Here is a 25,122-nt window from a genome sequence, read left to right on the forward strand (position 1 = left end):
ACGTGGGTGTTGACAGGTCGATCCGTACTCCCAGCCTGTCTCTCTTTCCCTAGTGGGGCGGGGCTCTGGGGAAGTGGGGCTCCAGGGCACATTGGTGGGGTCATCTGCTCAGGGAAATCTGATTGGCATCATGGTAGCATCTGGAACCTGGTGGCTGAAAAAAGAGTTAAGATATAAAGCCAAACAAATTTTTGACTAATCATGAACCTAAAGGCTGGAATGCAAAGTAACTTTAAGGTAGTGGATCACTGGTAACCCAAAAAATGGACCGCCCTCCCACCATAACCTATCACAGTCTGGCATTGTTGTGACAACATTAAATTGTGTGGCATGATTATTTCCAGGGAGAATTAGATATTGCTGTGGAATCTGAGGAGTGGGAATCTTAATGAGTTCTCTAGATGAATTTCTTGAAAATGTTAATGACCTGATTTTTTTTTTTTTTTTTTTAAGCCTCTCGCTATCCGTGAGTCACACATGTCTGCACTCACCCATGGCTTGCTGGGTTCCTGGAGTGATCCTAGTCTTATCTTGTTGCTTTCTCAGGTGATCTTCTTTGCTATTCCTAGCTGATCGGGGAGAGCAAAATGCAGTGGCTGCTATTCCTTAGCCACAGTCCCTCATTCTTTAGTGTGACTGGACCAAGCGGCCTTCAAGCTGTTTTCTTTCTCTTGTCATTTCCCCCATCCCCCCGCCATAATTTCAGAGGGAATACTCAACTTGCAATTACTGATGAGTTCAGCACTATCGTGTCATCATTTTATTTAATTTTTGGAATCCCAATATGTAATTTTCTTCTACATCTAAACCAAGGTATGACAGCAGACTGGAAAGTTACAAAGTGAGCAAATCTTCACAGATAACTGTTGTGGGGTGACAGACTTGGATGACTATGTCATGACAATGACTGTGACTATGTCACAGTGTACACAAACATCCAGACACAGCCTTGTATGCTGCAAAGCCATGGGAGGGCTGATTTTATGGGATTGTTGGAAAAGTCATGATGTCCTTTTCTTTGTTTTTCTAGTCAAGAATGTGTTGTGCAAAGCAGAACTTGGCCTGGAGTTGGTGTATTGCACCAAAGTAAAAGACTCTGGGGGATGGGGGAGGCCTCAGCTCCTGAAACATGACAGCAGAGGTTGAACTGTTAGGTGGAAGACTGAGAAATGTTATGAATGTACAAACTATTGTATTTTATTGTCCACTATAGACCATTAGTCCCCCCATGAAGAAATTTTAAAAAATGTGTTGTGACTTTTCCAACAACCCAACAGTTATACCTCAATGAAAATTTAGAAAAACTGGCAGTCTTTATAACATATTTAAAAGGGAAGAAAGACATGGTGTTACTGGGTAGTATGTTCTTTTTCTTTCTTTCTTTTTTTTTTTTTTTTGGCAAGAATATCAGATCAAACCATTTACAGAGAAATGCTGGCTATACCCTCCTGTCACCAGTTGGTTTATGAACAATCAGGGTCATGATATTTTTTTTCTGTTCTACTTGAGAACTGCTTATCTGTAGTCTAGTGATGTTTCCAGTTGCTTTATGATTTGCTCAAGCATGAAAATGCAAAACTTTGTTTAGTGCACACATTACAGTGTTCATTTTGGAAGTGGGAGGTGGTATAGACCAGAGACCACACATGTTACCTTGGACAAAGACCTGGGTTCATCTGCAAAGGAGGAAGTTTGACAAGCAATGGAGCAGTGTCTCAGGTCTCTCTTTCTTACCCTTTCCTGCCCTCCCTCCCTCCTTCCCTCCCTCCTCCCTTCCCTCCCTCCCTCCGTCTATTTCTCTCTGTCACTATCAAAAAAGAAAAAAAAAGAGGGAAAATGGTATGACAGATTCATTCTGCAAGTACTGAGTCCCAGCAATAGCTTTGGTGGCAAAAAAAAAAAAAAAAAAAAAAGGAGAAGAAAAAAACACCTCGTTTCTACTTGTTGGATTAGTCAATATTCATTTGTTCTCAAGAGCCATGTTCAGAAAATACTGTTTTCAAGGACAAAATTCTGTCAAAGGAAGTTCATAGTTAACAGACATAACTCACAGTCTTTATAACATCATGATACAATTCCCTACAGTTCTGAGGAGGGGTACAGTACTACAGAATTCCTACCACCAGAGTTCCACATCCCATCCCATCCTCCATTGAAAGTTGCCTTATTCTTTATCCCTCTGGGAGTATGGACTCAAGATCTTTATGGGGTGCAGAAGGAGGGCGATCTGGCTTCTATAATTGTTTCTCTGCTGGACATGAGCATTGACAGGTTGATCCATACCACCAGCCTGTTCTTCTTTTTTTAAATTAAAAAAAGGAGACATTAGCAAAACCATAGGATGAGAGGGGTACAACTAAAAAAAAAAAAAAAAAAGAATAGGCTGGTGGTATGGATCAACCTGTCAATGCTCATGTCCAGCAGAGAAACAATTATAGAAGCCAGATCGCTCTCCTTCTGCACCCCATAAAGATCTTGAGTCCATACTCCCCGAGGGATAAAGAATAAGGCAACTTTCAATGGACAGGACGGGATGGGATGTGGAACTCTGGTGGTGGGAATTGTGTAGAACTGTATCCCTCTTCTCCCATAGTCTTGTCGATCATTATTAAACCACTAATAAATACAAAATAAAATACAAAAGAACATCATGATAGGCTGCCAAGCACAGCACAGCAAACATCTGGAGCTGACTACCTGCACCTCCAGGAATCAACAGTCTGCTCCAGTTCAGAACAACCCAGAAAACTCCCAGCTTGTTCCTTTGAGGGTGGTCTCTTTCTTTTTCCATCAAAAGTATAGGAAGCCAGCCACAGGCATTCGAGGACAGTGATGATGGCCAATTAGAACAGAGTGTCTCGTGTCTCCCCTCCCTGGCTTGCCCCAAGCCAATTAGAGCAGAGTGTCTCCCCTCCCTGGCTTGCCCCGAGCTCCCATGATGGGAGCCTCCACAGTAATCCTGTGATCAGTCTTCATCACTGTGATTGCTGCCCCCCCCCCTCATCTTTTGCCTTTGGAGTCTTGGTTACAAAGGAGAAGAAGTGGAATACGTTTCCTGAAAGTGCTGTTTGCAGACAACTATCTGTGCTGCGCTGTGAAGCATGATATCTGGAGTTCAGACCAGGGCTCCCCTCCACCTCACCCTCCACCCCTGGAAGGGCTTGAGGACTGGAGCCTGAGGGAGCCAGTTCAGCTCAGCTCCACAGCTCAGCAGTCACAGTCACATACCTACAGCCAAGTGCTCTATGACTAGCAAAACCAGACTCTGGACTCTGGCAATTTCTACTATGCTATTTACTCCTACACCTTTCTTTTCTTTCTTTCTTTTTTTTTTTTTTTTTGGAAGGGGGGGAATATTGGGAAATAAAACTTGCCTTTTCCCCCCATGCACCTCAGACATGGCATATTCTGTGTAATAGGATATGTAGTGGATATGTTACTCATATGTGTGTATGCATACGTATACATCGCTGGATATAGATGTATTACTTGTATATATCTTGATTTCATTATTATTTTTTAGACTTCATTGGGGAGGTTAATGGTTTTAAACACAACACATTTTTTGATACATAAGTACAAGCTCTCGTCTCCCCATAACAGTTGTCTGTGAGACATTTACCTCACCTAGCCTAGGTCCCTTTCCACTGTTATAGACCAGGATTCCTGAATCCTTCCATCCTATCCTTTACCCTCCTTTCCCAGTGTCCTTTTCTTTGGGTGTGGTGTATATTATTATTATTATTATTATTATTATTATTATTATTTTAGGTCCCAAGTTAATACTTCAAACAGGTCTGATTCCAGACCAGGTTTCCAGAAAAAGAAATAGGAATGGAGTGTTGTTCTCAAACTAGACCACTTGGGGGCAGCCTCACCTTAGAATCGTGGAACCAACTGCCGTGAAAAAGAAGTGGTCAGTGTGGGTGAAATATCACTGTGAATCAGAAAACAAAACCAGAGATGAAGAAGGAGAAAGGAGAAGGGCAAAAAACACCCTCTGGGAATCATCTCATGTAGGGATGAGAGATTATATAATCTACTTTTAAATGTGTTTACACAGTTTTCTTATATAACACACCTGCTTGAGACAGAAACAGTATTAATCCATTCACCTGAGACAAGGTCTAAAACTGAAGCACTACTGTAAAAACAATGAAAGGGAATTTTAGGAACAACAACAACAACAACAAAAAGCTGAACTAATGTTTATGTCATAATTAAGGCTTTGAAATGAAGTCATGGGTGTGTTCGTATGTCCTTGTTCTCATCTTGAAGACGCAAAGGTGTGATGGGGACCCAGGTGACCACATCATTATTATTGCCCATTTTAATCTAGACAGGACAGCTGCATCTCTGGTCTATGGTCAAGAGAAGATTAATTGAGGTGGTCCAGGAGGTGGAGCAATGGATAAAGTGCTAGACTTTCAGTCATGAGGTCCTGAGTTCTATCCCTGGCAGCACATGTACTACAGTGATGTCTGGTTCTCTCTCTCCTTCTCCCTCTTCTCTCTCTTTCTCTCTCTTCCAGTCCATTTCATTAATAAATAATTAAAAATAGATTCTTAAATCCCTCTCTCCATTGTTACCGGTCATCTCTATCAGGAACAACACAATAGACCCCTTTGTGGACTCTCATAGGACCTTGCCTTCAACTTCGATCAACAATGATAGAGAATGTTCCATCCTTGGAAGGGAGGCTGGGCAACAGACTCTATGCTACACCTGAGGAAGATGGGTCTTGATATTGGGGCAGCTTGGAATGTTCCTATTCATGACCACAGAATGTGAGCTCAGATCTACAGGGATGCAGAGGTCACATAGGCTCCCAAGCTGAATATGGGCCCCAGATCACATCGGATCGATGGGGTTTACAGTCAACAATATTTATACACCTTTCCCATATTTGGAAGCTACTTTCTGCCCAGATCCAGCTTTCTGGTTCTTTTTCCACCCATGGCATCATCTCCCCAGACAATAACTAGGATCCACCTGCATATCAGATTTCAGGCTCAGGGGAAAAAAAAAACAACAACAAAAACTAATGTAGCCATAGGCCCTTTGGAATATAACTAAAATATGCCTACTTGCTATCTACAGAACGGAGATCCCACCCCCAACTCTTCTTCTGCACTGCTCCAGCCTTTAGATTCGTGATTAGTCAACAACTTGTTTAGCTTTATATGTTAACTCTCTTTTCAGACACCAGGTTCCAGTTGCTAGCATGATGTCAACCAGACTTCTCTGGGCAGACAGCCCCACCAATGTGTCCTGAAGCTCCACTTCCCCAGAACCCTACCCCACTAAGGAAAGAGAGAGTCAGACTGGAGTATGGATCAACCTGTCAATGCGCATGTTCAGTGGGGAAGCGATTACAGAAGCCAGACCTTCCACCTTCTACATCCCACAATGACCCTGGGTCCATACTCCCAGAGGGTTAAAGAATAAGAAAGCTATCAAGGGAGGAGGTGGGATATGGAATTCTGGTGGTGGGAATTGTGTGGAGTTGTACCCCTCTTACCCTATGGTTTTGTCAGTGTTTTCTTTTTATAAATAAATAATAATAAAATTAGATTCTTAAAAGAAAGAGAGAAAATTAGTTGAGGAGGATGGAAGGGAAGAGAAAGAACAAGGTGGCCAGGTAGATAGCATAATCATGCAAAAATACTTTCATGCCTGAAGCTCTGAGGTCCCCAGTTCAATCCCTGGCAGAAAGGAAGAGAAGCTGGAGAAGCAGTGCTCTGGTGAAACAAATACATAAATACAGCAGGAAAAGAGAGAAGGAATAGGCACTGCATGCCATCCTTGGAGAATCACTTGTAGTGACCTCTAGGGAATGCATGTCAATATCGACCCAAGTCACAGAGAAGTCCACTCATGCCATTCCCCTGGGAGTGCCTGCCAGTCTGTGTTTTCCAGTACCTTGTGGTCATTTACAGAGGAGGTTGATCAACACACCAACAGCCATCAGCCTAGGATGAGAGGAGGCTTAAATTACCTTTGCACTATCAACTACATAAACTCTATCAATCGTCAAGACCGAATACTGACTTCCAGAAACCTATCTGGAAAAATTCTACTTTTCTTTCTCTATTGGGTCTCTATGGGTCACAGAATGAGTCTGAATGAGTTCTTGAATCCATTTTCTAGGTTATCTAAAGAGGCCAAGTTCTCCCTCCCCCCCCCTTTTTTTTCCTGAGTGAGACTTCATACACGTATGACTTTACTATTCTGGATCCACTTTTTAAAAAAGATGGACAAGAAGACAGATACACACACAGAGACAGAGAAAGAGAGAGAGAGAGAGAGACAGACAGACAGACAGACAGACACACACACACACACACAGAGAGAGAGAGAGAGAGGGAGAGAGAGATCAAAACTTCCCCCAGAGCCATGACATTCCCAAGTAATTTGCTTGGTACTTGAACTTTGGCTGTGGACATAGCAAGGCAGGTGCTTTGCCGGTTGAACTATCTCATTGGTCTCAGACAGGGGAGCAGGGGAGTACCTACAGTTTAGTATGTGGCAGATGCAGGCTTGAGAGACAGACTAGCTGCCAAATAGCAGTGAAGGTCCGGAGAGTTTCTTTACAACGGTTATTTACAGGGAGGGCTTCTTCTCTCCAGTCAGACTCTCTGGTGGTCCTTGTAAGACGAGGGCTCAGAACTACGGGTGTAGAGACCAGAAGGTGAATCGTATTCACTGTCCACATGTATACTACATTTCTGAGGTGTATTATCAGGACTGCCTGTTACATTTAATTTGGGAGTGATCTGTCACCCAGCCAAGCCTTTATCTGTCTCATCTTTGACATGTCTTTTTATCTTGTAAACGTAAACCATTCTCTTTCTTGTCCATACCTTTGCATCACTGGGGTACCATGCCATCTCAGTGGTCCTCAACTTTTCATCAGCAGTTGGTCACCTTTTCATCAAGCAGTGGGTCAGTCTTTCTCCAACTGTGGGCCTAGACCACCTTTTATAGGAACATCTGGAGTATTTGGCAAAATGCAGACTCTTTTTTTAAAAAAAAAAATATTTATAAAAAGGAAACACTGACAAAAAACATAGGATAAGAGGGGTACAGCTCCACACAATTCCCACCACCAGAACTCCGTGTCCCATCCCCTCCCCTGATAGCTTTCCTATTCTTTATCCCTCTGGGAGTATGGATCCAGGGTCATTATGGGGTGCAGAAGGTGGAAGGTCTGGTTTCTGTCATTGCTTCCCCGCTGAATGTGGGTGTTGACAGGTCGATCCATACTCCCAGCTTGTCTCTCTCTTTCTCTAGTGGTGCGGGGCTCTGGGGAAGTGGGGCTCCAGGACATTTTGGTGGGGTCCTCTGAAAGAAGAAGAAAGGAAGGAAAAAGAGTTAACATATAGAGCCAAACGAATTGTTGACTAATCATGATCCTAAAGGTTGGAATGGTTCAGATGATGCGGTGCGGTTGGGGGTGTGTGTTCCGTTTTGTAGATAGTTAGTAGGCCTATTTTAGTTATATTCCAAAGGGCCCATGATGACTATACTATAGGGTTTTTCTTTTTCTTTTTTTAAGTCTGACATCTGATATGCAAGTGGGTCCAAGTTATTGTCTGGGGAGATGATGTCATGGCTGGAAAAAGGACCAGAAAGCTAGATTAGAGAAAATAGTAGCTCCCAAATATAGGAAAGGTGTATAAATATTGTTGACTGTAAACCCCATCGATTTGATGTGATCTGGGGCTCATATTCAGCTTAGGAGACTATGTGACCTCTGCGTCCCTCAGATTCTTGGGCTCTCATGGAAACCTGCTAGTTTGGGTTCTCTGGAGCTAGGGGTTGGCAATCTATAACTGAAGCATCCAGGGTGGACCTTCTGCACACTCAAGTTGAAGAGCTACTTCCCCAAAAGGCTAGAACAGTGTTTGGGAAGGGGGGATTAAAGGAGAGAATTCCTGGGGTTGCTTCAGCCTGGTCTTGCTTATCTTCTCATTGTTCCTCAGCTTCTGCCAGCCCTTTACCTGCTGCTTAGTCTGCCCTGTGTGCCCACCGTGCCTCGTGCTCCTGGAACAGAGCATGCCCTCTGTCTCTCCTTTCAGACAGTTGACAGCTCAGCTGTCAAGTCCTGGCTCCCAGGACTCACCTGGCTCCCAGTAGCTCAGCTCTCAATAGTCATCTGTCTTTTTTCACTCTTCTCTTCTGTCCTTAACTGCTGCAGGCAAGTGATTATGTCTGTGTAGTAGCCAGAAGGATCCTGGGGTAGGAAAATGTTGAGACTTGCCTAAGCCACTGACATATTAATAGAGTTAATGTCAAAACTCCTGTCATCCAATTTGGGGTGCCCAGTGACCATCTTGTCAACCAGTAAGTCTATCAGTTAATCAACGGGTCTTTACTGAATACCTAGGAGGTATCCAAAAGTGTCTTGTTGAACATCTGCTGGCTGGGTTGGGCTCTGTTCAGAATTAGGTTCAGTGACCTCACATTATCCCTGATCTAGGATCTAATTCTGTATCTTGACTGTCCACAGTTGGCGGCCTTTAGGGCCGTGCCAGGTTGCTGAGCTCTATTTCACACACCACCACCATTTGCTACACAATTCTGTGGTCTTTAACGAAATGAAAAAGAAGAAGAGGAGGCTGGCTTCTCCAGCATCACCAACCCTTTAGCCATCTTCACTGGATGTTCTATTGTTGAGTTGGTTTGGTTTTCTTGAGCTTTCATTGAATTAAAGCTAGAAAAAAAAATCAGCAGGCAAGTATGTAACTTCATTCAAGACAAATTTTTCTTCCTCCTGTCAGTTTCAATATACTAAAACCTCTACCTTAAGCACAGTCTTTGTTTTCACAATTTGAAGTCTTTTTTTTTGTCAATGTGACCTATTTTATTTTGTATTGTTATTCATTTATTAGTAAAATGAAAAATCTCAAATGAGAGACATTTTCATCACTGCTTCCTCACTGTTGAAACTTCCACCCTGCCGATGGGGACTGAGGACTTGAACCACGTTCCTTGAGCATTATGACATGTGCACCTTACAGATGAACCATCAACTGGCCCCGATTTGAAGTTCTTTTATAGGTTAATATTATTACAGAAACTCAGCCCAGTTTCCCCAGCCCTATGTCCCTTTCCAAAGCCAGTAGGCAGATAGAATATACTTGGGGTACAGGATACTTTTGCTAACACTTGGATTTTATTTTTTTCCCCCATCATACTTGACTTATAGTTCCCACTTTAAGTCAAAAATAGAGAGCCCAGTTTGCTAACTTTTTTTTTTCAATGAAGCAGCAGTAGGAAAACAAGTTCAAAAACAACAACAACAACAACAACAAAAACTTTTAAATGTCAAAACTGGTATTTCTGGGCCAAGAGTGTGCAATAGAGTCTCCCATGTTTGACTGGATCACCTCCAGGAATTGAGAGTCAGAATTCAACCATCTTTGGCTACCTGTAGGAAATTAGTAGCTGGACAAAACTAGTGTGAAGAAGATCTGAAAAAATCTGACCATTTGCCTCCTTTCTACTTTTAGATTTTACGGGTTTTTTTTAAAAAAAGTTATCCTGGGGGTGCTGGGTGGTAGCACATCGGGTAAAGCGCACGTGGCACGAAGCACAAGGACCAGCATTAAGGATCCCAGTTCAAGTGCCTGGCTCCCCACCTGCAGAAGAATCACATCACAAGTGGTGAAGCAGGTCTGCAGGTGTCTATCTTTCTCTCTCACTCTCTGTCTTCCCTTCCTGTCTCTATTTCTCTCTGTCCTATCCAATAATGGCAATAGCAAAAATGGCAGCAAAATGGGAAAAAATGGTCTCCAGGAGCAGTGGATTTGTAGTGTAGGCACCGAGCCCAACAATAACCCTGGAAGAAAAAAAAAGGAAAAAAAAATAAAAGGAATCCTGGTCCTTGAGGAATAGTTTACCAGATAGGGCACCAACCTATCCAGGTAGATTCAAATCTAACACCACACAGTAGTTCTGTGGGCCTGTGAGCACTGTGAGCAGATCTGGTGTTGAGGCCCGTTGGTATGTCTATCTTTTTTTTTTTTTTTTTGCTTCCTTAATTGCTGCGGTTGGGTGCAGGCACTACAAATCCATGGCTCCTGGTGGCCATCTTTTCCATTTTATTGGATAAGACACAGAGGAATTGATAAAAAAAAAAAAAAAAGAAAGAAAGAAAGATGGGGGAGAGAAAGATAGACACCAGCAGACTCCTCTTGTTGCTTGCAAAACTCCTTTTCCCATCCCACAGGTAGGGATCCGAGGACTTCAACCCTGGTCCTTGCATGGGTCCTTGTGCTTGGTACTATGTGCACTTAACTAGGTGCACCACCGCCTGGCCCTGTCTGTCTAATCCATCTCTGAGTTTTTCTACTTAAATGAAATGATGGCCCAGGAGTGGTGAAATTATATATGCTTGACCCCAGCTCATCAAAAATAAAGTAAATAAATACATAAATAAAGGGGTCGGGTGGTGGTTTTCCTGGTTGAGCACACATGTTATAATGCGCAAGTACCTGGGTTCAAGTCCCGGTCCCCACCCACAGGGGAAAAGCTTTGCAAGTGGTGAAGCAATGCTGTAGGTGTTTCTCTGTCTCTTTCCCTCTCTATCACTCCCATCCCTCTCGATTTCTGGCTTTCTCTATCCCATAAATAAAGATAATGTTAAAAAATTAGGTCAATAAGTAAATAAATGTATCCTCAAAATTTGAAATCAGTTTTCACATGTAACAGTAGGTACAAGGAGCCATTTCCTCTGTCGTTAGTCTCCACGTAAGGTAGATTTAGAACTGTATACACCCTCCTGAGTGGCAGAAAATACAGTCCTTTATGAAGAGGGACAAGGGCCAGTCATTTCACTTTTGCGTTGATTCACACTCAGTCTCAGCCTGAAAGTTGTGCATGTTCCTTCCTTCCTTCCCATCTAACCATTAAAAAAAAAAAAAAACCAAACCTGAACTGGAGTTGGCATATTGCACCAAAGTAAAAGTCACTGGGGTGGCTGGGGGTGGGGAGGATACAGGTCCAAAAAGGATGACAGAGGATCTAGTGGGAGTTGTATTGTTATATGGAAAACCGAGAAATGTTATGCATGTAGAAACTATTGTTTTTACTATTGAATGTAAAACATTAATCCCCCAATAAAGAAATTAAAAAAAAAAGTCCTAGTTAAATCAGAGGGCCCAAGAAATAGACTTACTCAGCATGGTGTTGATAATGCTGTTTTTTTTGTTTTTTTTTTTTAGCCTCCAGGGTTATTGCTGGGGGGTGGTGGAATCCACTGCACCTGGAGGTCATTTTTCTCATTTTGTTGCCATTGCTGTTGTTGTTGGATAAGACAGAGAGAAATAGATAGAGGAAAGGAAGATAGAGAGGGGGAGAGAAGGATAGACACCTTCAGACCTGCTTCACTGCTTGTGGAGTGACCCTCCCTCCCCCGCAGGTGGGGAGCCGGGGGCTCGAACCTGGATCCTTGTGCTGGTCCTTGCGCTTTGCACCATGTGTGCTTAACCCGCTGCGCTACCGCCCTGCCCCCGATAATGCTCTTTTAATCTTCCAGCAGATTATGTTGTCAATCTCTGAAAGGACCAGAAAAATCCACTGAACTGCTGTTTTCCATTCATGAATCATGTATACTGTGGATGTCTTTGTGAGTCTCGTAGTGAAAACAGCTGGCAGAATTATGCCTAATGAAGCCTTCTTCAGCTCTCTCATTATCTTAATTGCTATTTTTATCATCAGTCTAGTAGGTGAAGCTGCAAGTAAATGCGATTTCTACTGCTTGATTATAAACATCCAAATGAACATCAGTACAGTTAACTGGTTGAATCAAGTTCACAAAACAAGATAATCAAGACCAAATAGATGGGACTGAGTGGTGGCGCACCTGGTTGAGCACACACGTTACAATGTGCAAAGACCCGGGTTTGAGCCCTCAGTCCCCACCTGCAAGTGGAAAGCTTTGCGAGTGATGAAGGAGGACTGCAGGTATCTCTCTGTCTCTCTCCCTTTCTATCTCCCCCTACCCTTTTGATTTCTGGCTGTCTCTGTCTAGTAAATAAATAAAGATAATAAAAAAGTATAGGCAATGAATCAATAGCTTTCTTCTGGACTATGATAAAACTTTTTCCTCTCTTGTACATAGAAAGTGTCATCCAAATAACATCAGAAAGAAACTGAATAGCATGCTTTTCAGTCTTTAAAATCTCACTACCATTCAAAGTTAATAGTGCTTGAATAATTTCTAATGTTATTTTCTTCACTTGTTAAAAATCTAGATGCATCAGAACCAGATGCTTCTGAGCTCTTTTCTTCATTTAATACTGATGCATCTAAGAGTAGAACAAAAATTAGATTGCTTTTTGGGTATACTAGAAGTACTATGAGTATGTTCTTTTTTACAATATCTATTTTTATAGTCATCTACTACATGTCTAGATATTTTACATTTTTCCCTATTTTCCTTTTTTAATCTTTATTTTCCTTTTGTTACCCTTGTTGTTTTATTGTTGTTGCAGTTATTGTTGTTGTTGTTGTTGGACAGGACAGAGGGAAATGGAGAGAGGAGGGGATGACAGAGAGGGGGAGAGAAAGACAGACACCTGCAGACCTGCTTCACCGCCTGTGAAGTGATGCTCCTGCAAGTGGGGAGCTGGGGGCTCGAACTGGGATCCTTACACCGGTCCTTGCGCTTGGCTCCATGTGCGCTTAACCTGCTGTGCTACTGCCTCACCCCCTTCTATCTATTTTTTATTTATTTATATTTTTTTTCCTATTTTCTTCATAACAACGCACACACATAAAATGCATGTTATCCACATAGCTTTATATAAAAAGAACATGACTCAGAAAAGTTATAGAATGTGTGAAGTGATTACCTCAAAGAATGGCATGTAATCATTTTTCAGTATTAAAGTTATCACTATTCTTCCCAAGGTCACATGGGAGAATTTGAGTTCCAATTCACAGAATACTTCTGCTATGATACACACAGTGCCTCACTGTTTACACTGGATTTCATAGGCAGAAAGTTATTTTAAGCTTGTTCATTACAGGAATTGTTAGAGCAAATATTATCTTGAAAAAAATATATTTTCTTTTCTGTCTTTTCCCGTATTCTTTCTCTCTCGTTTGATAAAGACAGAGAGAAATTAAGAGGGGAGAGGGAGATAGAGAGACAGAGAGACACCTGAAGACCTGCTTCACCGCTTGTGAAGTGACCACCCCTCCACCCCTCATCCCCCTGCCCCACAGGTGAGGAGCTAGGGCCTTGAACTGGGATCCTTGAGCAGGGTCTTGCTATTCGTACTATGTGTGCTTAACCCAGTGCACCACCGCCTGGCCCCCACTGCTCATGAACTTTCCTCCTGCAGGTGGGGACTGTGGACTTGAACCTGGGTCCATGTGTGCTCTAAGTGTGTTACCACCCAGTCCCCTGCCTTAATGATATTTATCTGTCAATATCTCTAATCTTAATACATGTGTGTTTACTGCTGAGAAAGAGTTCTTGTTCTGAACATGAGAGGAAGGGGTTAATGGGAAGCATATAAAAGTGAAATAAAGCAGTCCTGTTCTAATGAAGGGTGTGTGGGGGGGCTGCCTTAAAAGGTGAGGCTCTTAGCACGGCCTTATACAGCAGGTTGAGTGGACATTTCACCCTAAAAATAGCACTTGCCTTGAGACTTCAAGCAGGACCTTGGATTCTGTTTTATTTCTTGCTGGCATTTGGACAGTGTGCTTAGCATTTCTTTTTTGAAGAGTTCCAAGGTTAGTTTCTTGGTGAACAGTTGTGGGCTGGCAAGAAATTGATAGTTTACCTGAATAGTGGTTCCACTTTATCCTGTGCAGGTTCCAGCCCAACAACCGCACTGTGATAGAGGAATTTTTTGTGCTGTGGTGACTTTCTTTCTCTTCCTGTGTTTCTCTGTCTCTGCCTCTTTCATTTGATCTGGAAAAAGTAGAGTTAGAGCAGTGACGTTTCAATCGTGACGAAAGGAAGAAAGAGAAAAAGAAAGAAGGAGAGAAAGGGAAAGAGAAAGAAAGAAATATATATAAAGGAAGGGAAATAGAGATAAAGAAAGAAAGAACAAAGAAAGAATAAAGAAAGAAAGGAAGAATGAAAGAGAAAGAAGGAAAGAAAGAAAGGAAGAAAGAAAGAAAGAAAGGATGGAAGGAAGGGGAAAAGAAGGGAATAAATTTGGTCTTTTGTTGGTAAATTAATAAGGGGACATAGTGTTCATTTTGGAAGAAGAAAGACATTCATTTTGCATCACAGCGGAGCCAGACCTCCAAGCCCCTTTCTAGCTAAGCAGTGTAGTAGATCTATAGGACTGATGAGTGTATTACAGGCCCAGTAGTCAAGGAGTCTCACTGGATAGCCTGTACCTCCCTCACCACTTCTACTTATGTCAGTTGTAAGACTCTCCACTCTCTACACTTTAATAGAAAGCTCAAGTTTGATTTAAAAAAAAAAGTTTTAAACTAGGTACATCTGGTTGAACGCACGTTACAATGTGCAAGGAACCAGGTTCAAGCCCCCAGCCCCCATTTGTAAGGGGGAAGCTTCATGAGTGATGAAGCAGGGCTGCAGGTGTTTTTCTGTCTCTCTATCTCCCCTTGCTTTCTCTCTGTCTCTGTCCAATAAATAAATAAATGATATTTTAAAGATCGTTCTAGTGACTTCTCTAGAAGTGACTTCTCTAGTGACTTTTCTAGACTTATGAAAAGAACAGCTCCTCCAGGTCTGCTCCTCCTCCTCTTCTTCCCCTTGCTTTTAAGAAGTTGGTCTCGGAAGTCAGGCGGTAGCGCAGCGGGTTAAGTGCACATGGCGCCAAGCACAAGGACCGGTGTAAGGATCCCGGTTCGAGCCCCCGGCTCCCCACCTGGAGGGGAGTCCCTTCACAGGTGGTGAAGCAGGTCTGCAGGTGTCTATCTTTCTCTCCTCCTCTCTGTCTTCCCCTCCTCTCTCCATTTCTCTCTGTCCTCTCTAAGGATGACATCAATAACAACAACAACAACAACAGTAACTACAACAACAATAAAAAGACAACAAGGGCAACAAAAGGGAAAATAAATAAAGTTAAAAGAAGTTGGTCTCATGAAAAATGGGGTTGTTGAATTCATTCACAGCTAGTTTTTGGAAGTGTAGTTGAGCCTTGGAACTGGTGATCTTTCCTGAATCATTTTGTGTTCACACCTAGGGAGCTGATTGGGAAAGACATCTTAGCCTGGTCTGCGCTGAGCCACAGACTGTGTTAGCCTGATGCTCTTGCCAGAAGACTTTGGACACCTTAGAAAGTACCAAGCCCTGGGTCCTGATTATGCCTGTGAGACCCTGAGAGGAGCTCATTAGCTTCTGGGAAAGTGAACAGCATGTGCACAGATTTCTGGGGTGCAATTGGGAATTGCCAAAGCTTTGGAAAGCTTGAAACTGAGAGCTAGGACCTCAAAGTGTGCCTCAAGTTGGCATATGGCTTGAAACTTGTTTGTGCTATTCTCTAATTGTTTAGTGTGAGATCATATCGCCCTAGCAAGTCTGGAAGCATCTGAAGACTTTGAACATGCTATTTTTGAGTTCCCCTAAAGAGTCTGCCAGAGTCATGGGTTCACCTTGGTGGCCGACAGTCACTCAGAGCAATGACTTCAGCTGCATATCAAGAATAGTCTGTGTTCCGAGTATTAAAAGCATGTGTCATGTGTTCATTCCTTCTTGCTATTGCATAGATCACCAAGATAGAGCTACCTCAGGAGAAAAAAAAAAAAATAAAAAAACCAAATGCACTCAGTATGTGGGAATCCTCTGGCAGAGAATAAAAGAACAAGTGACCAGAGTAAGGAGAAAGGACTCAGGGCTGGGTGGTGGTGTACCTGGCTGAGTGCACATGTTATAATGCACAAGGACCTGGGTTCGAGGTCTCAGTCCCCACCTGCAGGGGGGAAGCTTTGTGAGTGGAGAAGCAGTGCTGCAAGTCTATCTTTTTCTTCCCTCTCTCTCTCTCCCCCTTTCCCCTCTTGTTTTCTGGTTGTCTCAATCCAATAAATAAATAAAAATAATTTTTAAAAATTTAAAAGACTTGTGTTCAGGTAGAGAACTGGTCAGAGCTCTCCAGGGAGTGTAAGACCTCAATCACGAGGCCCTGAGAGCAGGCTTGAGGTTTGGAGGCTGTAAAGCCTTCTGGCCATCAGTAAATTATCCACATTCGTCATGTCCTGGATTCTTGAATTCAGATGTTAAAATATGGTAGGGGAGGTACCACATATCTCATGGGACCTGGTCTATATCTAGGTTTTGTTAGGAAGGGCCCCACCCGAAATGGAATTAAGGAGTCCTATGAGCTAGGAAAGGTCTCACCAGAGTAATGAAGCTTAAGGGTTGACATTCCATGCCTGATGTTTCTGGACACAGTCTGAAGTAAAGCATGTCGAGGTAATACTGGCTGCATTAATTAGGTTGGGATCAGCAGATGCAGTTATCAGTTGGTATGAATTGAGAAAAGCATATAGGAAAGTGAGCCCCATCATAGAGGTTCCAGGACTGGGAGAAATATGGGCTTTATAGAGGAAGCAGGAGGTTCCTGCTGTCTTAGTGTTTAAGAAGGTAATAAAAAGTGAACCACCTGAGATGGAATTAGAGTGTACTATGAAAGGAAAGCTCTCACCCGAGTAATGAAGCTGAAGGGTTGTCATTCCACATGTGAAGTCTCTGGACACAGTCTGAAGTGAAGCATGTTGAGGTGGCGATCGTTGCGTTGGTTAGGTTGTGATCGGCGGATGCAATATTATTTGATATGGATTGGGAGAGGCATATGGGAAAGTGGGCCCTATCCAAGGGTTCCAGGACTGGGGGAAGTAGAGGCTCTATAGTGGATATGTGAGGTTCCTGCTGTCTTAGGGTTCCAAAAGACAATCGATAGTTAATGTTATCATCACATTATTTGGTAATTGGGTTAACTTTGAAAAGTCCTTTTGTTGTGGTTTGCTGTACAGTACCCAGTATCTTGTATATAGCTGTGCTATTGGATGCTTCTGATCTACTTGGTCTAGGCTTTTGAGAGAGTCCGCATATCAAATACACAGCCTATATATTAAAAAGATTCAGTTTGTGTTTTGAAAAACTTTGAGACATACAATTGATTTTTCCCCTCTCAAATTAATTAACTAGTGATTTATATGTCTACATTTTGCTAGGAGTGTACATAAAAACCATTCCCACCACCAAAAGACTGTGACCCATCCCTCCCACCCACTCCCACCCCCCACTGTCCCAGGAAGCTGCATGTCTACCCCTCACCACTGGGTTTTTACTTTGATGCCCTACTTACAATTTGGTTTGGACCTGCTTTTAGTTTCCCTTTCAGATCTTCTTCCTCAACTTCTGTTGATGAGTGGGATCATCCCATACTCATCTTTATCTTTCTGACTTAGCTCACTTAACATAATTCCAGAGGGATGGAGAATGGGAAAGCTATCAGGGGAGGGGATGGGATATGGAGATTGGGTGGTGGGAATTGTGTGGAGTTGTACCCCTCCTACCCTATGGTTTTGTTAATTAATCCTTTCTTAAATTAAAAAAAAAAACTACTGTAGATTCAAAAAAAAAAGAAGAAGGTAATAGATAGCTATTGGTGTAATCAGGTTATTAGACATTGGGTTGACTTTGAAAATCCCATTGTTAGGATTTGCTGTATCATACACAACATCACCGTAATTTATGTCCTTTTGTGCTATTTATATGTAGCTGTACCTTATAAGGTAACGCCACTGGTTGTTTCTGTTCCCCCTGGTCTAATAAGATTTTAGGAGAGTCAATATTTCAAAGAACAAGTCATTATCAGAAATGTATTAACAGTTTGAGCCCACCGTTAAAATTCAATCTGATTACCAATTTGAAGTTTTAAGTGCTTAGATTGAAGGAACATACACTCAGAGCTATGGTTCTAGACAAATTTATATCAAAGCTAAGCCTTTTGTCCAACTGTAGCAGATCTTATGATTGGCATGACTAGACAGAGAGAGAAAGAGTGAGAGAGAGGAGAAGGAGAGGCAGAGGGGGAGAGGGAGGAGAGGGGGAGAGGGAGAGAGAGAGGGAGAGGGAGAGAAGGAGAGAGGGAGAGAGAGAGAGAATGAGAGAGACAGAGAGAGAGAGAATGAGAGAGAGACAGAGAGAGAGAGAGAGAGAGAGAGAGAGAGAGAGAGAGAATGTCCAATAAAGCTCCTTAGCCATTTCCTTTTGCAGCAAAGCCTGCCCTGTGCTTGGGCAGAGCCCAGAAGGAGACTTGTGCAGAGCTCAAAGATCTGTGTTTATTGTTTTGTAACCAGAGCACTTCTCAACTCTGGCTTATGGTGGTGCTGGAAATCAACCTGGGGACTTTGGTCCTTTTGGCATGGAAGTCCTTTTGCACAACACTTATGCTGCCTTCCCAACCCCTCACCTGACACTGATTTGCAGAATTAGAGAAGGGACAAGGGTTGAAAGATAGCTCACCTGGTAGAATGTACACTTTATCATTTACGTAGTCCCAGGCTCTAGTCCCTGGCATCACATAGGAGCACTCTGCATGGAAACCTCTGTGGCCTTTCTCTTTATCTCTCCTCCTCCTCCTCCTTCTCCTCTTCCTCTTTCTCCTCTCCCTCCTCTTCTTCTTCCTTCTCTTCCTCCTCCTCCTTCTTCTCTTCCTTCTCCCATCGTCCTTCTCCTGCTCTTCTTCCTCCTCTCCCTCCTCCTCTCCCTCCTTCTCTTCTTCCTCCTTCTCTTCCTTCTCCTCCTCTTCCTTTTCCTCCTGTCCTTCCTTCTTCTCGACCTTCTCCTCCTTTTCCTTCTCCTCTTCTTTCCCCCTATCTTACAAGGGGAAAAAGGTCACCTGGAAGCAATGGTTTCATGTAAGCATGAAGTCTTGGGCATAGAATAAAATGACGTAGGTGATGAATAAAGGCAGATGCTAATTGTGTATTATTTGTGTGTTGTGATTCTGTGGTTTTGGGAATTGAACCTAGGACTTGACTCATGCACTGTGCCACTAAACTACCTCACCTGACCAATTAATAAATATTTTTCTTTATTATGAGAGAGAGGTAAGAAAGCAAATGGGGAGAGAGAGACATCCAGGAACTCCTCTAGCATCTATGGATATAATCTCTTTCCTCAGAGCTTACATATGGTTCTAGGGATAAAACCCAAGACCTCACACTTGAAGAATATGAGCTTTCTGTACTGAATAACCTCCCCAGCCCTCGTTGGTATTCTTTTCAGAAAGACCAGGTTCTCTTAAAAATGGAATGAAACAGTAAAAAACAACAGGATGTGGGGCTGGTCGTCACAGAGAACTACAATTTGAGTGAACTTGGATGCAAATGTACTTGTCCTTTAGAGAAATTCACCTTTTTTTAAGAGGCCTCTTTGATTTAGCTGAGTTTAAAATTGGGAATGAAAACACAGTCTGTTACACTTGACAAACAGGTCAATTGTTAAGTGTTACTTGTTAACATGTCTTCATGAATTTCTGACATCTTCTGGACAACTAGCCCCTCAGCTCTTGGGATCATTAACTTGATGAATACTTGTGTGCAGGCCAAGTCTTTACTTCCTTCTGCATTTTACTCTAAAAGTACAATTCCCTTAGCATCTCTGTGTCTTAACATACAGACTCCCATAACAGGTTTTTCACATAATTCACAGCTTAGTAAGAGATTTCTGGATGTCTGTTTGAGAAACTCTTTTTTTTTTTTCATTTTTATTTATAAAAAGGTAAAACTGACAAAAACCATAAGATAAGAGAGGTACAACTCCACACAATTTCTACCACCAGAACTCCATATTTCATTTCTTCCCCTGATAGCTTTCCTATTCTTTATCCTTCTGGGAGTATGGACCCAGGGTCATTATGGGGTGCAGAAGATGGAAGGTCTGGCTTCTGCCATTGCTTTTCCACTGAACATGGGCATTGACAGGTCTATCCATATTCCCAGGATGTCTCTCTCTTCCTTAGTGGGGCAAGGCTCTAGGGAAGCAGGGCTCCAGGACACATCGGTGGGGTCATCTGCCCAGGGAAGTCCCATTGGCATCACGGCAGCAGCTGGAACCTTCTCTCTCTCTGGGTGCTGATGGAGCTGGAGTGCAGAGTCCTCTTATCTTCATCCTATCACTTCTCCCCCGCTGGGAGTATGGATCAAGGTTGTTTATGGGGAGCAGAAGGTAGGAGTTCTGGCTTCTGTAGCTGCTTCTCCACTGAGCATGGGCATTGACAGGTCAATCCATACCCCCAGCCTGTTTCTATCTTTCTGTAATGGACCAGAACTCTGGAGATGTGAGGGTTCAGGACACATTGGTGAGGTCATCTGTCCAGGGAAGTCAGGATGGAGTCATGGTAGCATCTGCAACTTGGTATCTGGAAGGTGGCAGGACCTATGTTGAAACAAATTGGTTAATGATCAGGAACCAGAAAGTAGGATCAGAGCAGATGAGCTTAGGGGTTTTAGGGTAGTAGAAAGCTAGGAGAACCATTTTAGGCATGTTCCTGGGGGAATACACCAATAGTAGTTTTGCCTGAGTTTGGTAGCTAGTGTGAGGTTGGATGAGCATATTGTCTGAGAGAATGGTGTCAGAGTGGAGAAAGTGGGCTAGAAAGTTGTATCAGGGTAGGGAATATGTCTCTTTCCCTCTCTACTTCCTCCTCCCCTCACAATTTCTTTCTGATTCTATCCAGTGATAATTTGTTAATATTAAAATAAGTTTTTTAAAAACATCTTCAATGCCTATTACTTATTTTCTGATGAGTTTAAAATTATCCCACTATCAATTTTTAAAATTATTTTTTAAATTATCCTTGTTTTTTATTTAATTTAGTTTATTTACTTATAGAGACAACTGAAAATTGAGAGGGAAAGGACTGATAGAGTGGGCAAGAGACAGAGAGATACCTGCAGCCCTGCTTCACCACTAGTGAAGATTTCCCTCACTGCAGGTGGGGGACCGACCGGGGGTTCAAACCTGAGTCTTTGAGCACTGTAACCTGTGCACTCAACCAGGTGCACTACCACCCGGCCTTCCCACTGTCAATTTTAAATTTCGGTATCTACAGTGGTAGAAATGAGAAGTGGTTTACTGCTTTGCCTGAAGTTGACAACTAAAGCATGACTGTCTGATCTCCAGCCCCAGCGCTGTTCTGAACCAGTGTGTGTTCTCTTGGAACATTGAGTTCTTCTAGGGGAAGGCCTGTCTTCTGACCAAGTAGTTTCACTCCTGCAGGAAGTCTACATTCTTTCTCTAAAGTGTGTTCTCTTCAGACCACAGGTTCCTTCTGGCATGAGGCAAGTAGCCAAAAATATAACAATTTTAGCAGAAAACACTGACAACAGTGACAGCTGAAGTACCACAGAAGCTATAAATGCACTTGTTGCTATCCACTGAGTGTGTTAGGCAAGCCAGGTATGTAGCCCACTTCTATCTGGTAGACCCAAGTTTTCCTAGGCGGGTCTCCTGATGGAACTTGAGATGAGAAGGATCAGATGAGGCTGCCACTCAGGGTATTAAGTGTGGGACTAGTTTAGTTGTGGTTTGAAAGAAGACATCTGCTACCTAAACAGGAATTTCAAGAGTTAAGGGATAGAATGACAGCTGGATTAGATGGGTTAGTATGAGTCCCTGATAGTTCAACTGATGGACTGGGGGAAGGCGGAGTTATGAGTTTGAGTGCTAGTTGACTGCTGAGAGTTTATTTTAAAAGTCCTTTATTTGAAAGATTCTTCATCCAACATCTCATCATCTAGATAAGGTGGAATGTTTGTGGTATAAACTTAGAGTACAATACTGAATGGCCTGAACACATTGGAAATAAAAAATTACAGAGGATTAAGGAAGATGACCTCCGTCTAAGGTTTTTGGATTATTTCATTTATTTAATTTGGAGTCTTGTTTTCTTTTAAAATCTTATTTTTGCATGAAGGTAACTAATAGAGAGCGCTAAACAATTTCAGGCCCATGGAAGTATTATTTAACACTATGTATAAGTTAAAACTGAATCACCACTAAAAGCTTAATTTCCTGGACCAGGCACTAGTGCACTTGGTTAAGCACAAGGACAAGCATAAGGATCCTGGTTCGAGCTCTCGGATCCCCACCTGCAAGGGGGTAGCTTCACAGGTAGTGAAGCAGGTCTGTAGGTGTCTATCTTTCTCTCTTCCCTCTCTGTCTTCCCCTCCTCTCTCCATTTCTCTCTGTCCTATCTAACAACAACAACATCAAGAACAACAATAATAATAACTACAACAATAATAAAACAAGGGCAACAAAAGGGAAATAAAAATAAAAAATTAGCTTCTCTCAATTTCTCTCTGTCCTATCCAACAACAACAACAGCAGCATCAACAATAACAACAACAATGGAAAAAAAAGATGGACACCAGGAGCAGTGGATTCATAGTGCAGGCACCGAGACCCAGAGATAACCCTGCAGGCAAAAAAGGAAAAAAAAGTCTAGTTTCCATCCATCACCAGAGTCTGGTAAACGTATTAACCCCCTTTACCTGTCCTCCACATCTTTTTTTTTTTTTTTTTTTTTACCTCCAGGGTTATTGCTGGGGCTTGGTACCTTCACTATGAATCCACTGCTCCTGGAGGCTATTTTTCCCATTTTGTTGCCCTTGTTGTTGTTATTATTATTATTGTTTTCATTGCTGTTGTTGGATAGGATAGAGAGAAATCGGGAGAGGAGGGAGGGGAAGAAAGACAGACACCTGCAGACCTGCTTCTCAGCCTGCAAAGTGACCCCCCCAGCAGGTGGGGAGCCAGGGGCTCAAACCGGGATCCTTCTGCAAGTCGTGCAATGTGCACTTAACCACTCTGCTACAGCCAGAACCCTTTCCCCATCTCTTAAGCCCTTTCCCTCAGGTACCCATAAATCCTTTTTTATAGTATAGCTGTATTCTGTTGATTATATGTGTCACAACTGCTTAATGTAGTTCTTCTCGATGGGGATCTAGTTAGTCTTGTCTATTGTGAATATGCTACTATGAGCAGAGAAATAAATACCTTTTTGGATTAGTGTTTTCAAATTCTTTGGATAAATACCTGCGAGTGGTATTACTGAATCATATGACATTCCTCTTTTTAGTTTTTTTATAACTTTATTAGTGATTTAATAGTGATTAACAAGATTGTAAGATAACAGGGGTATCATTCCATACAGTTTGTACTAGCAGACTTTTGTGTCCATCTCCTCCATTGGAAGCTTCCCTATTCTTTATCCCTCTGAAAGTATGAACCAGATTCTTTCTTTGTTTTATTGTGTTTTTGCTTTGTTTGCTTGTTTTGCCAGAGTAACACTCAGCTCTGACTGATGGTGGTGCAGGGGATTCAACCTGGGACTTCAGAACCTCAGACACGAGAGTCTCTTATAACCATTATGCTATTTACCCCTGCCCTGAACCAAAATTCTTTATGTGGTGCCAAAGGTGGGAGGCCTGGCTTCTTTAACTGCTTCTCCACTGGACATGGGTGTTGGTAGGCTGATCAATACCCCCAGCCTGTTTCTATCTTTCGCTAGTGGGTTAGCTCCATATTGTTTTCCATAGAGGCTGCAATTTACATTCCCTAAGAGAGATTAATGAATGTTTATTTGTGAACAGAGAAGTGAATTAATTTTGAGTGAAGTTTAAAAGAGCGTATGACAGTGAGGGAGAACACATTTGGCTGGCGAGCTGGGATGGAACCTCTGAAAGCAAGCCCTGAACTCTGTAAAGTCAGCAGAGTCCAGGCTCTGACCTTCAGTTACGCAGATTTTTAAAATCATCTCATCATTCAATTCATAAACCAATCTGAAGATATGAACTTGTGTACCTGAAGACAACTGAAGGATAAACTAGAATTCTGGCTCCTTCCTTTAAAAAAAAAAAGAAAACTAAAAATTTGTCTCTCTGACTAGTGTCTCTCCCTTCTTTTTTTTTTTTAAAATTAGTTAATTAATTAATTATTTCCTTTGGTTGCCCTTGTTATTTTTATTATTGTTGTAGTTATTATTGTGTTGTTGTTGGATAGGTCAGAGAGAAATGGAGAAAAGAGGGGAAGACAGAGAGAGGGGGATAGACACCTGCAGACTTGCTTCACCGCCTGTGAAGTGACTCCCCTGCAAGAGGGGAACTGGGGGCTCGAACCGAGATTCTTCTGCCGGTCCTTGTGCTTTGTGCCATGTGCGCTTAACCTGCTGCGCTACCCCCAGACTCCCTCTTCCTTCTTTTTTAATTTCTTTTTTTATTAGTGATTTAATATTTATTTACAAAATTACAAGATAACAGGAAAACAGCTCTGCACTATTCCCACCACTGGAGTTCCCAAACCCCCTCCATTGTGAGTTACAACAATTCTGTTAAGTTTGTAGATATGGGTTAACTATTATTTCTACATCTGTCTATATTTGTATGTTTTTGCCCCCCCCCTTTTTTTTACTATGGTCCCAACTTCTTTTTGTTTCCAGGTTACACATACACCTACTACTACATCCAAATGTCCCTCCCTTTCTCCTCTCTCGGTCCTGATGGAGCTGGAGTTCAGAACCCTCTGGTCATCTTTTCTCTCTCATTTCTCTCCCAGTGGGAGTATGGATCAAAATTCCTTTTGGGGTGCAGAAGGTGGGAGTCTGATTTTGGTAATTGTTTCCTTGCTGGTTATGAGTGTCGGGAGGTCAACCCGTACATACCCCCAGCCTGTTTCTTTGAAGTGGTGAGGTTCCAAGACACAGTGGTGAAGTCCTCTGCTCAGGGAAGTCAGGATGGAATCATGATAGTGCCTGCAACTTGGCGGCTGAAAGGCAGCAAGATAGGAAGTGAGACCAAATGATTAATGAATAAGAACTAAAAAGTAAGAACAGAGCAGATGAGAATAAGGATCTTAGGGTGGAAAGAAGTGTGGAAGTCCATTTTAGGCATGTTGCTAGGGGCCCAGGACTATTGTAGTTTTTGCTTGAGTATGATAGCTAACATGAGGTTGGACAAAAATATTGTCTGAGAAGATGGTGTCAGAGTAAAGGGCTAAAAAGTTTGGACTAGGGCAGAGAATAGCTCCCAATCTAAAAAAAAATATCTATGAATAAAAATTAACCATTTACCCCATCTATCTGATCCAAGGCCCATATATATTTATATTCAACA

General features: G+C 42.4%; 1 protein-coding gene and 1 long non-coding RNA gene across 4 annotated transcripts in view; one reads left to right on the plus strand and one right to left on the minus strand.

The window, feature by feature from the left end:
* SYNPO2 (synaptopodin 2) overlaps positions 1-25,122 on the plus strand; it is a 246,996-nt gene that overhangs the window by 140,324 nt on the left and 81,550 nt on the right. The window lies entirely within an intron of this gene.
* LOC132536907 (uncharacterized) lies at positions 7,039-18,697 on the minus strand. Of its 2 annotated transcripts, none has more exons than XR_009548438.1 (2): positions 18,467-18,697; positions 7,039-7,344 (listed from the first exon to the last, which is right to left on the minus strand). It is a non-coding gene; the product is annotated as an uncharacterized LOC132536907 (long non-coding RNA). The 2 variants fall into 2 exon arrangements; XR_009548439.1 differs by lacking the exon at positions 18,467-18,697 and adding an exon at positions 8,004-8,082.

This window comes from Erinaceus europaeus, chromosome 2, assembly GCF_950295315.1.
Source record: "Erinaceus europaeus chromosome 2, mEriEur2.1, whole genome shotgun sequence".
Classification (NCBI taxonomy): Eukaryota; Metazoa; Chordata; class Mammalia; order Eulipotyphla; family Erinaceidae; genus Erinaceus; species Erinaceus europaeus.